Genomic DNA, 12,865 nt, shown 5'->3' with positions numbered 1-12,865 from the left:
ACTCAGAGCAGCTAAATGGAGTTCAGCCATCATTCAGTTCATTATTTACACCTGAGCTTTTCCTCCTGTGACATGTCAAAATATCTTCCGTGAAAAAGGCCCATCAGGTCCGGTTCGTGCTAATTTCCCCGTGTTTTTTTTAAACAAAAATTGCAGATCTTAAAGTCTGTGATATGACAGTTTTGGGGCTGTGCTCATAGACTGAATTTAAGAAGTGGATATAGTCACCCATTGGTGTGGGAACTACGGTTTTGAAGCCTTGAGTTCTTCATTTTGTCCGTCACCATCTTGTTTTTTTGCAACCAGAAGTGACACCAGAGGGTGGAGCTAAGTACAACCCAACGCTGAATGTTACAGCCATTTGTACAGTAGTGAGATAACTGTGGTTAATTTACGTTTTAAGTGGCTCTGTGGTTTCGTTGCAGTGTGCTCAATCAGGACCAATTGTGACTGCAGTCGGCTCTGTCTTCTGATTGGGTAGAAGCTCAATTGTGCTGCATGTGCTCGTTAAATGATTCAGTTGAAGCTACGGAGCCTGGAGAGCTCACTAGTCTTTGACCGTGCTTAATATACCTGTTCTTGCTTGTTCACTGCTTATGTTTTTCATATTTTGTTACCATTTTTTTTTGCATTTGAAGACTTAAGAAAGATTTTCAGTAAACGGTTGAAATGAAGAACATGGACTACGGAGTTTTATTGAAACACACGTCAACTACGATGCCAAACTTACACTGAATAAGACCAAAATGTTATAATTAACTTTCATGAACCCAAAACTGCTGCTGCGGTTCGGGCTCAGGATTGGACAGATACTATGTGGGTTCATGTAGGGGGGGGGGGGTCGGGCCTGATTTCTCGGGCCTCTCGGGCACTTCAGCTCAGTAACAGACATTTGTGACCGGATCTCCGACATGCACCTTCTCCTACTGAATGTTGAGCACAGTACAAATACTGTCATATCACAGACTATGAGGTCTGCATTGAAAATAACATAAAAAAACATCGGGAAATTGGCACGAACCTGATTCAAAGCCGAGGGTCTTTTGAGAAATTACAGCCCAAAACCTGGCAGGTGGGGTCGGGCCCAATCGACACACTTTTCTACTCACCCTTGGTTGTATCCAGTCATGCACCTTGTTCTTATTTTATCTGCTAAAGCTTTGAGACATCAATCTGAAATTTCTGGCACAGCCACAATATAACGTGGGGGTGAAGTGAATTTCATTTATGGGACTTGTAAAAAAAACCCTGCAACTTGTCTTGCTAAAAATAGTGTGGCGGTTATCCTGGACAATAAACAGATGAAATAGTCCTAAAGAAAAGTGCTGATGGTGAGTTTTGTGGATTATCTGGTAACTGGGACAGTGTTTTTGGAAAGACACAGATCGCTGTTAAATGCTATGAGCGGCAACAACACAATTCCATTCAGCTACACAATGTATGCGTGGTGGCAAAAATACTCTGGAACTAATTGCACGGCCAGACAGATTTTAGGGGTACTCAGGGGACACGTCCCCCTCAATATTTAGAACACGTGCATTTGTCCCCCCAATAAAAACATGAAAGTAGCAGAGGACTTTTATTTCAACAAACTGCCCAGTCTGGTCTCACCAAATGGCGTTTGAATGACACGGCAGTTTGTAAGTCATTTAATGTGCAATAACAACGCCGCCGTGTCAATTCACGCCTGTAGTGACTGTAATGTAAATGCATCCGCATAAATATGCTATGTTCAGAGCTAGGACAAACAGGACTTTCTACAATGTTATTTGAAGTTACGTTAGTGACGTGTTTTCCATACTTATGTTAGGTTGTTTACGTACTTATTTTAAGTCCAACCATGATGTTTTTCCTAAACCTAAGTGGTTTTGTGGCCTACACATAACCACAACCATTTCACTGTAACAACATGGCATTTAATGACACGTGAATAGCCGTTTCACAACGTTAACTCTGTGGCGTTAAATGACACACGAAAAGCTTGAAATGCGTTTTCATGACACGCAGAGTATCTTTAAAATGTTGTGGTAATTATCCGGGTCGTGTCAAGAAGGTAACCCGCAAATTCTCGTGAAAAAGACCCACTGCCCGGTGACCTATCCTTACCATAACCACACAAGGTCAATGCCTAACCTTAACCATTTCATGAGAGTTTCACAATTTGTATGTTACCTACTAGACAACCATTTATACGCCTTCTCATGAGATCAGATTGAACTGCTAGAACACGACCCATAGATGCAACTCCGGTAAAAGTAGGTGGTGTTGGCAGTATGCGACCTCAAAAGCAACGGTCACAATCTTCTAATAGAAACGGTAAGAAGATGAAGCAACTACGCACGGTTGAAGCAGGAGGACATGTCCACCATAAATTGATGCAGAAAAGCCACAAATTGGTGCAGAAACATCCACCGAAATGAAGCGTTTGATGGTAAAAATTCATTGTGGGTGAAATTTTGGTGAACTGACCCTTTAATAATCTGTAGGTCTAGTTTCTCCTGTATAATATGGAATCAACAAAGTGTGTTAAAGTTGCTCTAGTGTTTTCCACAGGGAGGAGGGGAGAAGCAAAATAAGAGGAGGAAGGCTGGAGTCTGTGTTTTGTAGTCTAATAAAGCTGATGACAGTTTGCATTAGAGGCTGCCAGTGTAGCAGAATGTGACAGGCCATTAAAGCCATGTTAAATTACAGCAGAAATACTGTGGCGCTTGCTTTACACTAACTAAAGACTCACTGGGGGTCACCCCTGCCTGGCACACACCATTAGCCTCACACTCTCTCTCTCTCCCACACACACACACACACACATATATTACAGCCAAGACATCAGTCATTTGGGATGTGTTTATTTGTAACAGTAATACATGGTGGAATACGTAAATCAAGAAGAGAACCAAAAAATCATCTAAAAACCCACTGTAGAATGTCATATTCATAAAGATAAAAATAATGTGTCAATTTACATTAAGAAACTGTTAGCTGAGGTAAAGTTAAAATAGGTCTAGAAATGTTATGTACTCAAACAGCGACGTTTTTCCCTTTTTATTCAACTTCTTTGCTCGTCTTCTAGTTGTCAAATTTTTAAGTTAATCAACATCATAGTCCAAAAAAGAGTTCTCCTGTGACATGGGGACTCTGGCCATAAAATAGGGAGTCATTGGCATCACAGTTGATGTAGTTTGTAGCAGAGGACGCTGCGGTCCACACACACACGGGACGCTCGGACAGCAGCGGTTTGGCACCTGACCGACAGACAGACAGATGGACGGAGCATCACTGGATCTTATTCTGGGGGAATAGAGAGCTGCAGGAATGAGTCCTAACACCCGGAAACCAGTTAGCACGTTAGCACTTCTGGTTCCCTCGTCTCAAAGTCAAAGGGTTTTTAGTTAGATGCCTGAAATAAGGTCTGTGGTTAACACAAGCTGAAGAGATTTTAACGTTTTTTTCTACGACATAAAATACATCAGTAAATACAGTCGAAAACGCTCATAGTGATCACGGTTACAGTGATCAACTGCTTATATGGATCAAAAATCTTGGGACAGAATCATTCCTATACAAACACTGTTTAAATAATTCACTTATAGTGATCAAGTAGTCCGCCTACAGTGTTCATTTGGGTCTTTTCATACATGACAACATACGGAAAAACATTTTAAAACTACGTTAGAATAACATTAATTGAATCTTTGTTTTGTCTTTTACTTTACTCCCTTGGTACTTTGCCTTGCAGACCGGATACGTGAGGCTGATGCTGCGTGCGCATTGATATCATGACGGGAAAAAGAAAGTCATTTTCTCTGAATAAAAAATTAATGCGCACGGGGAAAGCACCCTTGTCAAGTGGATTGATAATGCCCGGTCACGTAACGCCCCCCAAAGGGAAACTTTGCCGATCCTCAACCGGCTCTGCGGCACACATGCAGACCGGCGTCCGTCTCCCTCCGTGCCTAACGAGTGAGAGAATGAGAAACCCTGGCAAAGGGGCGCCATTCATCTGCACGCTCGCGCTGCAGAGCCCGCCACAAACGGCGAGGCCTTACCCTCAGTGACGGAAAAGGCAGAAGAATTGGCAGCGAGCCAGTAAATAGCGAAGCGGTCCGTTTCATTATTTCAATGTAATAAATATACAAATGTCAATTAGATGGTAATCTGCATTAGAAATGATGCACAACAACAACAATTCTGTTATAACAATCATCCACTTATAGTGATAGATTTGACCCAGACAGACGTGATCACTGTAAGCGGTTTCCACTGTACCCCTCTTGTGAATTTTTAAGCTTTTATATGTCTTACAAAAGGCGGAGACTACTAAACTTCATCACGCCGAACATTAGCTTACTGGTGGTGACATGAGGTCATGTGACCGCGGTGTAGTGATGTGTTGTTCATTTGTGAAGAATATCTCACGGAACAAAACGTGTAAGTATCATAAAAGTTTGTTTACCACAGAGTTTATTTTCTGCAATAATCCAAAAACCCAATCGGCTTTTTGTGGAGGGAACCGGTGCGATGCTAACTTCTGGGTTGACTTAGAGAAACGCGTCATCCCTGCAGCAGTCTATGGGATGGAGGAGAGGAGTAAGACTGTAGGATTGTGGTACAGAAACACGGGGCTGCGGTAACATAATCTGTTTGGGACATAATAACATCAGGTGATGGGACTTGAAACGACTGATAGAGAGGCCCGCCCCTTCCTGTGGACCACCATGGGACCTTATTTCGTAAAAAATATGAACGGTAGTCAACAGAGAGAGACATCATTTTTTGATTCCGTTTGAATTGATCCATGAATCACTCATATGATGTTTGTCAATTTAAAACATAATTCTGCAAGTCGAGAAAGTCTCAGTTTGTTGTAAAACTGTTGAAGTATCAGAGTGTGAAAATACGTAATTAGCCGACGACACGCCGTTCTCTGAAGCTACGATGCCTGTGTGTTTCCTACTGGGATGAACTCACACCAGCAACAGGTCTTAATCGTTCTTTCTCTTCCCAGCTGATAAAAAGACCAGGAGTCGCTGAATAAAACACATCAGGTAAGATAACGATTCATTTGTGCGTGATCATAGCTAAGTTAGCTCGCTAGCTAGCTAATGTTGGTGACGTATATTGTGTGAGACGAGAGATGTAGTTCACTGAGCACTTTCACACAAAACTAAATGATTCTACGATAAACTGAGACTTTCTTGATTTGCAAAATTATCTTTTTTAGATTGACAAACATCATATGTGTGATGAATGGCTTAATTCAAACAGAATCAAAACAAATATTTGTCTCTCATCGTTAAGAACCATACATATATTTTTCCAAAATAAGGTCCCATGCGGTCCACCGGAAGGGGCGGGACTTCGCCTCTCTATAATGTGATGTGGTGGTGGGACTTGAAAAGACTAATAGATATGCAGCTGGAACCAGGATTAGTAAGTGCGGTTAAGACAACATCCATGCACAAGATCAAAACAACATCAGAGAGGGAACAAAACTAAACAGGAAAAAAGAAAACATATGTTGGTATTGCTTGGGTTAACGTCAAAGAGTTTGCATAACTGAAGCCTTCCTATTTTATGGCGCAGAAGTCCGGTGGACAAAAAATGTTATCCTTATTTACAAAATGAGTTTGGCAAACCAACGATCAGATGCCTTAAAGCCATGTTGACTCTATATAACTCCTATAGAGCTGACCCCAGCGGCTTGATTGACTTATAAAATAAAAATTCAATTTTTCAATTTCTTCTTTTTTGTTTTGTTTTTTTTTTAATCGGTATTGTACAAAAGCTATAGAGAATGAAGAGTTCGATCACAGAATCACTTCCCTCTCAGGGTCCATTCCTCAGTGTGTCCGGTCCTCTGGCCTCTAGAGTCTGTCTGCGAGGAGAGACGTTTGGCAAATTACTGTGTGTGTGTGTGTGTGTGTGTGTGTGTGTTAGAGAGGGTGAGAGATGACTGTGTGTGTGTGTGTGTATGTAAGCTGTGTGTATTTGGTGTGTGAGTAGCTCCCAGAGAGTCTGTTTCTGCATAGTGATCCAGCAGACACTCACAAGAATGGGGGTAAGACAACGCCCGAAACCAACCGACCAATCAGAAGCAGTGATCCCAGTGACGGGCCATCCCTGATAGGCTCGTTAAGAGTCCAGCTCCTCCTGTGGGATCTCCTCGCTACACATTCTGTCCGCTAAAAACCAAAGATGGTCACTCTATGAGCGTGTGTGTGTGTTTGTGTGTGTGTGTGTGTGTGTGTGTGTGTGTGTGTGTGTGTGTGTGTGTGTGTGTGTGTGTGTGTGTGTGTCGGGAGACAGGGAGGCACTGCTTGATTCAGTCCCTCCTTGGCAGCTCAGTCTCTGGCCAGACACAGGAGGAGAGAGGAGGAGGAGGAAGGAGGGAGGGGAGGAGAGAGAGGAGGAGGAGGAGGAGCAGGTTAAGGCTGGGTGTGAGTCGCCACAGGGAGGAAGAGGAGAAGACAGCGCAGTGGAGGGAGAGCTGGATCCGTCTCAGTGATTGATATCCCTCCTGCCTGGAGTGAATGACCGAGAGGGCTCTCTGCTCTCAGGAGGAGGAGGAGGAGGAGCGTGGAGGCTCCTCCTGGGAGGTTGTTAGCCAGAGGAGGAAGAGGAGGAGGAGGAGAAGAAGGGCTTGGCCAGGCAGGGAGATGTGCCAAACACACACACACACACACACACACACACACACACACACACACACACATACATACACGCATACATACACACACACATGGTGAGGATTCTCCTCCGGTTCTCTCAGTGCTGGTCAGGTCCGTCTTCCTGTGTGTCTCTTTATTTCTTCCCTTTGTTGATCCGGGCGTAGAGCGGGTCCTTCCCCTTCTGTGCATGAGACAGAAACAAAGCAGCACGTTCAACCACTTGTTTTCTCTATTATCAGAAGCACGATCAGGTTTATTACGCCAAGTACAGTATATACATACATGGAATCTGACTCCGGTTTTTATGCAGCTCTCTCAATGTACTTACACAGAATAGAAATAACATAATACAATAATAAAAATAAAAATAAAATGTCTATATTCAAGTCAAGTGTTCCAGAAGTAGTAAACAATACAAATAGTGCAAAGAAATAAATAATGGATGGCTATACATGGACGGGATGATTATGTACAGTATGTACATGTGGAGATGACTATATACTGTATGTACACTGAGTAGGATTTATATCTACAGTGACAGGTATGTACATATTACCTTATGTACATAAAGTGAGATGATATGTACATATTACATAAAAAATGTGCATTAAAGACTGTAAATTATAATCTTAAAATGTGCATTAAAGACCGTAAGAATTATAATCTAAAATTGTGCATTCAAGACTGTAAATAATAATCTAAAAATGTGCAAAAATGTGCATTAACGACTGTAAGAATTATAATTTATAACGGCAGCAGCAGATATTTGGTGTAACAGGGTTACTGACAGTAAATGACTGATTAAGCGTTCGTCAGAGTGACGGCCTGAAACTGTTCTTGTGTCTGGTTGTTTTGGCGTTCAGTGCTCTGTAGCAACCCTCAGAGGGGAGAAGCTGGAACCGGTTGTGTCCAGAGTGTGAGGGGACTGCAGCGATGCATTCTGACTTTGGACGTGTATAAGTCCTGGATGGAGGGCCGGCTGGCACCAGTGAGTTTCTCTACAGTCTGTTCTTGTCCTGTTTGATGGCTGATCCAAACCACACAGTGCTGGACGTGCAGAGAACAGACTGGATTATTGCAGTGTAGAGCTGGATCAGCAGCTCTTGAGGCAGTACATCCTCTGCTGGGTCTTTTTCCTAATGGTGTCTATGTTGGAAGTCCACTTCAGGTCCTGGGAGATGCTGGATGTCAGAAACTTAAAGGCTTCCACAAGGCTTATGAAAAACCTGGTTGGATTTGTAATATTTGGCTTCATGTGAATGTTACATAACTAAAAGGGAGGACCCGAGTTTCTGATTCTGATTCATTCTCTCACCCAACTGAACTGCAAGTATCACCTACAAGCCCTGACAAGTACCAGATCTGCAGGTTTGTTAGTTCCCTGACTGTGCCTAACATGACCACCAGGTGGTAGTAGCACACTGCTTTAGAGGAACCGTCCAATCAGGTCTCAGCTCCATTCAGAGCTCTCACTGAACAATTCACCCCTCACTCTGAAACCTTTCCATGTGCGTGTGAGTTATTGTTTCTGAGTGTGTCATTGTGCGCTGCACATGCATATTCTCTCCCACTCCAGACTCCCTCCAGGACCAGTATGAATCAGAGGTATAAACTAGCGCCTTGAAAGACCAGTTATGAGTCATCATGTCTGTATTTCTCCCCGACTGAGCCGGAAGACAACGGCGGATGATGGAACACCCCTGCAGTCGGAGCGCCAAGCCTGCTGCAGTCACTCACAATGGGCCCGTTATTATCGTACACATAATTACAGCCAGCCACTCAATCTGCCATGCAGACAACTTGATTGGAGACTACTGGGCTGGCCTATTATATTGTGGGAGACTTCTCTCACTCTGTGCACAGAGTTTGGGGGTCTACCAGTAGCTGACACACGAGGATAATACGGTACCTAACGTTCAGAGAATCAGATGAAAACTGAGGATGTGAGCCGACTGGAGTGACAGGAAGTTCTGCTGATGTGTGAAGGTGCGACATCCTCTGAAGGCTGAAAATGAATGATATGTTGCAGTTTTGGGATCCTTATCAGATAAAACAGTTTCTGCTGCCCGTCAGTTCAATTATACGAGATGAAGTGAAATTTTGAGACATCTATGTGAGAACTTGAGAGTAAAAACCTAATGATTATCCTGAGTTGTATGACTCCATGTACTTAAAGTTCCTACAAGGAACTTTTAACTGGATATGAAACAGTCTTAATTTAATACTGGTACTGTCAGAATTCATTTTTCAACCCTATTTTCCCCATGTTTTTGTGTCTAAGCGACTAATGGGGACAACAATTTTTTTAATTTGTCCAGTATTGAGGTAGAACGCTGTGACCGGCAGCCACTAAAATGAGCTGCGAGGGCAAGTGAGCAGCATCAATGTAACATTACGTTCACTAAAAGTGCTTGTTCTTTGCCGCTGACAGGCTCAAATTGTTATTATAAGTGTCTGATAACATTATGGAAAGGACCCTACAGAGAAATAAAACCTTTTTCTTACCTTTACCTTGAGTTCTGTTCAAGGAGAAGTCTCGCTGTGAAATCAGAATATCCGTATACTCTATATAATATATATAATATTCAGCCATGACATTGAATATCTTTTAGATAACACAAAAATACACTTCCTGTACTCCAACACAACGAACACTCGCCTTGACACCATGGATGTATTGCAGTATTCCACCGTTGTCTTCCGGCAACACGTCACCTCGCCAGAGTTCAGAACGAGACTTTTACTTGGGCGAGACTCTTTCTATAATGTTGTCAGATACTTATAATAACAGAGCCGGTCATGACAAAAACATGAACTTTTAATGACGATGCCAGCTTGCTCCAATAGGATTACATTACAGCCCGTAAGCAGCTCCCGTCTATAGCGTTCTCCTTCAATACTGGACCAATTTAAGCATTTTTTGTCCCTATTAGTCAGTTAGACACAAAAACATGGAAAATAGGGTTGAAAAATAACCAAAGTTAGCCTTTAAAGTTGATGTTAATAATGTCTGTAATTGTCCATTGGTGAATTCTGTGTTAAAATAAAGCAAGATTTAATTCATGTTGTATCTGAATGCAGCTCTCGCATGGGACAGAGTGGCATTTGGGAGAAAAGAAAGACTGCTTCAGGCTCAAAATCCCACCAAAACCCGACCTGTTGCATAATCTACGTCGGCTTTCACCTGAAGAGAACAGTGGGGTTAAAGTTGGGAGGAATGCTTTAGCCGAGGCTCCGGTTCTCTGGGATACAGAGCTGTAACTGTGGGGCCAGACAGTCAGCAGAAAGTAGCTGCCAGCAGCCCTGAGAGAGGTGACAAAGAGGCTGAGACAAGCAGTGACAGCGAGCACACACTGCTCAGCCCCTGCACCACAGCCACAGCCCGCCACTGTCATCCTGCATCATCTAACCAGCGCTGCCAAGCGGCGCCGCTTCAGCTCCATAAACCCCAGGCCGAGAGAGGGGGGGAAGGAGGAAGGGTGGTGGAGGAGGTATGAGCGATGTGCTGGCGTAGCACCGGCCTGAAGGCCAAAATATCTGGCCTGGCTGGTACACGTGTGGACATTTATGTGTGTGTGTGTGTGTTTGTGTGTGTGTGAGCGGCGGTAGGCCCTGGGCAGGGGGAGCGATGTGAGATTGTTCAGTGAACCGTGGAAGCAGGCCATTTCACGGCTGAGACTCGGGAGCGTTCGCTGGACATGATGAGATCACCCCAGAAGAGAAAAAAAAAAAACAAAAAAACACTTACACTCCCACTAGCCTGAACACATGTCTGTCTGAGCCACACCGTGGGAGGGGGAGGACAAGACAGGCGGTCAGGGCCGGCAGCAAACACACTCACACACGTATTTTTGGCACCAATATGAGCACAGGTGGTGACAGTATCGATCACAGGTGTGCTCGTCTGGGGAATAACTGGGCCTTTTGCACAGGTGTGTGTGTGTGTGTGTGTGTGTGTGTGTGTTTGGGGAGTTGTCTAAAGTCGGTGTGATTGAGCAAGTAAACACCATATGGGAGCAGCGTCATTGGACCAGGACCAAAGCAGTCCACCTACTACAGAGGAAAAACTCGGTGCTTCTGGCCATAACAGCCAGTCTGCAGCCAAACTCACCACTCAGTCCTCCACAATCCGTCCTCCCACTTAAGGCCCACATCCACCTGCTGCCCTGCAGCTTTCAGACCGGCTGAATGTGTGAGGACGGTGGCCAACGGGGGGGGGGGGGGCTCAGCCTCCCCTCCTCCGCTCCTTGAGTGGGGAAGAACTAGAAGGCTTTCTTGGGTTTTAATTAATGCCAATTATGCCGGAGCAGTCATTAATCTTGGCAGCCCAGTATTAGCCGATGAAAACAAAACCATTACAGTTTTCCCAGTGTGAGTGCCAGCAGCTGTCATTAAGGAGCCACACATAGGAGTGACGAGGACACCGGGGGTGGGGGGGAGGCAGGGATCAAAATGTCTCTCTTCTTTGGCGTGTGTCCCTCTGTCTCCTTGAGAACTGCACGTTGACATGTCTCTAAAAGACATGTCCAGCCTATGAAACACTGTTCATTTCGGCAGCTATTCTAGATGTAGTTTTAGTCTTAAAATGAAAATGATTTTTAGTTTTAGTCACATTTAAGTCATTTTTATCCTTCATAGTTTGTGCAATTTTAGTCGCCGAAAAGTCATTACATTTTAGTCAAAATGTTTTCTCTCTTTTTTTATCAGCTATTTTTTTAAAATTTAGTCTTATGTTGTACTTAGGGAGTTCATGTATCTCGGGGTCTTGTTTACGAGTGAAGTTAAAATGGAGCGGGAGATGGACGGGCAGTTCGGTGCAGCGTCAGCAGTTATGCGGGCAACGTTGTGGAGAAGAGGGAGCTGAGCCGAAAGGCAAAGCTCTCGATTTACCGGTCCATCTACGTTCCAACCCTCACCTATGGTCATGAGCTTTGGGTAGTGACCGTAAGAATGAGATTGCGGATACAAGCGGCCGAAATGAGCTTCCTTCGTAGGGTGGCTGGGCTTTTAGATACGGAGGGAGCTCGGAGTAGAGCCGCTGCTCTACCTGTCTCCTGGACGCCTCCCTTTAGAAGTTTTCCAGGCACGTCCAACTGGTAAGAGGCCCTGGGGTTATATTATATATTATATATCTGGTCTGGCCTGGGAACGCCTCGGGGTCCCCCAGGAAGAGCTGGAAAATGTTGCTGAGGAAAAGGGACGTCTGGAATTCCCTGCGAAGCCTGCTGCCCCCACAACCCCACATAAGCGGAATCAAATGGATAAATGGATGGATGGATTATGCTGTACTTTGTAAGTGTACTATTATGTACATCTGTACTTATACTTGCTATTTTGAGTGCATAAGTGCGTTCACACTGAGAAGTACCGCAAACTTTATGCATTATAGTAGCACGATTGTCGGGACTGAGGAAGAGGAAGGACAGATGCACTGAGCGCAGCCGCGGTCTGTGTGTTTGAGACAAGAGAAGTTAAGAGAAGGTGGAAGGTGACGAAAATAAATAGAGATTTTTAGTTTTTATATTTTAAACTACATTTTAGTCTTGTATTTTTCCGTAGGCAATATTGCGTGTTTGATATCAGTTAGTGTTTAATGACTGTGGTGCCGTCTCGTCATGGTCTCGTCTTAGTCATGGAAAAAAAGGTCGTTGACCAACATATTCCATCATAGTTTTTCTTAACTGCTATGCAAGTTAAGAAAGATTTCCTGTTGGACAAAGTGTGCAAAAAAGTGTGAAAACACACACATCATCAGTTCCCTGAGTTCTGACGGCAGCTGCTTGTCTTTCTCAGATAATAAGAGTTACATTACATCATGTAACATACATAATGCATAAAAACGACAGCACACATCATTTTTATATTAAGCTAAACATCCAAGATCAGCATATTGCACACAGCATTGGCAAATCCCAGACGACGTCCTGCTCACTGAAGTGCACACTTTCTGATTGGCTGTCACACACTGTTGCCTTTCCGAGTGGGACGTGTGCTATTTAGGGAACCGGGCGTGATTTACAGCGGGGACACGTCACACAGACGGGACACAATGAGGGCACAGAGCACGATGGCCGAAGTGATCATGCGTGATGATGAACTCGTCACATTATTGTTTCAAAAAGACACACACGTGATGCCACAACGTAATATATAGATACTTACAGAACTCCAGGTGAGGCTAAAACAAAAATAACCAA

At 43.9% G+C, this 12,865-nt stretch overlaps 1 protein-coding gene across 7 annotated transcripts in view; it reads right to left on the bottom strand.

The window, feature by feature from the left end:
- Positions 1-5,729: 5,729 nt before the first annotated feature.
- The window catches only part of dab1a (DAB adaptor protein 1a), a 314,427-nt gene continuing 307,291 nt past the window's right edge, over positions 5,730-12,865 (bottom strand). For all 7 annotated transcript variants that reach the window (XM_037770006.1, XM_037770010.1, XM_037770011.1 and 4 more), the window contains one exon: positions 5,730-6,849. The gene's annotated coding sequence lies outside the window, so the exon portion shown is untranslated. The remainder of the gene's footprint in view (positions 6,850-12,865) is intronic.

Source organism: Sebastes umbrosus, chromosome 5 (genome assembly GCF_015220745.1).
Source record: "Sebastes umbrosus isolate fSebUmb1 chromosome 5, fSebUmb1.pri, whole genome shotgun sequence".
In the NCBI taxonomy this organism is placed as follows: Eukaryota; Metazoa; Chordata; class Actinopteri; order Perciformes; family Sebastidae; genus Sebastes; species Sebastes umbrosus.
Note: the sequence above shows the minus strand (reverse complement) of the source record. Positions and strands in the feature narration are given on the sequence as shown.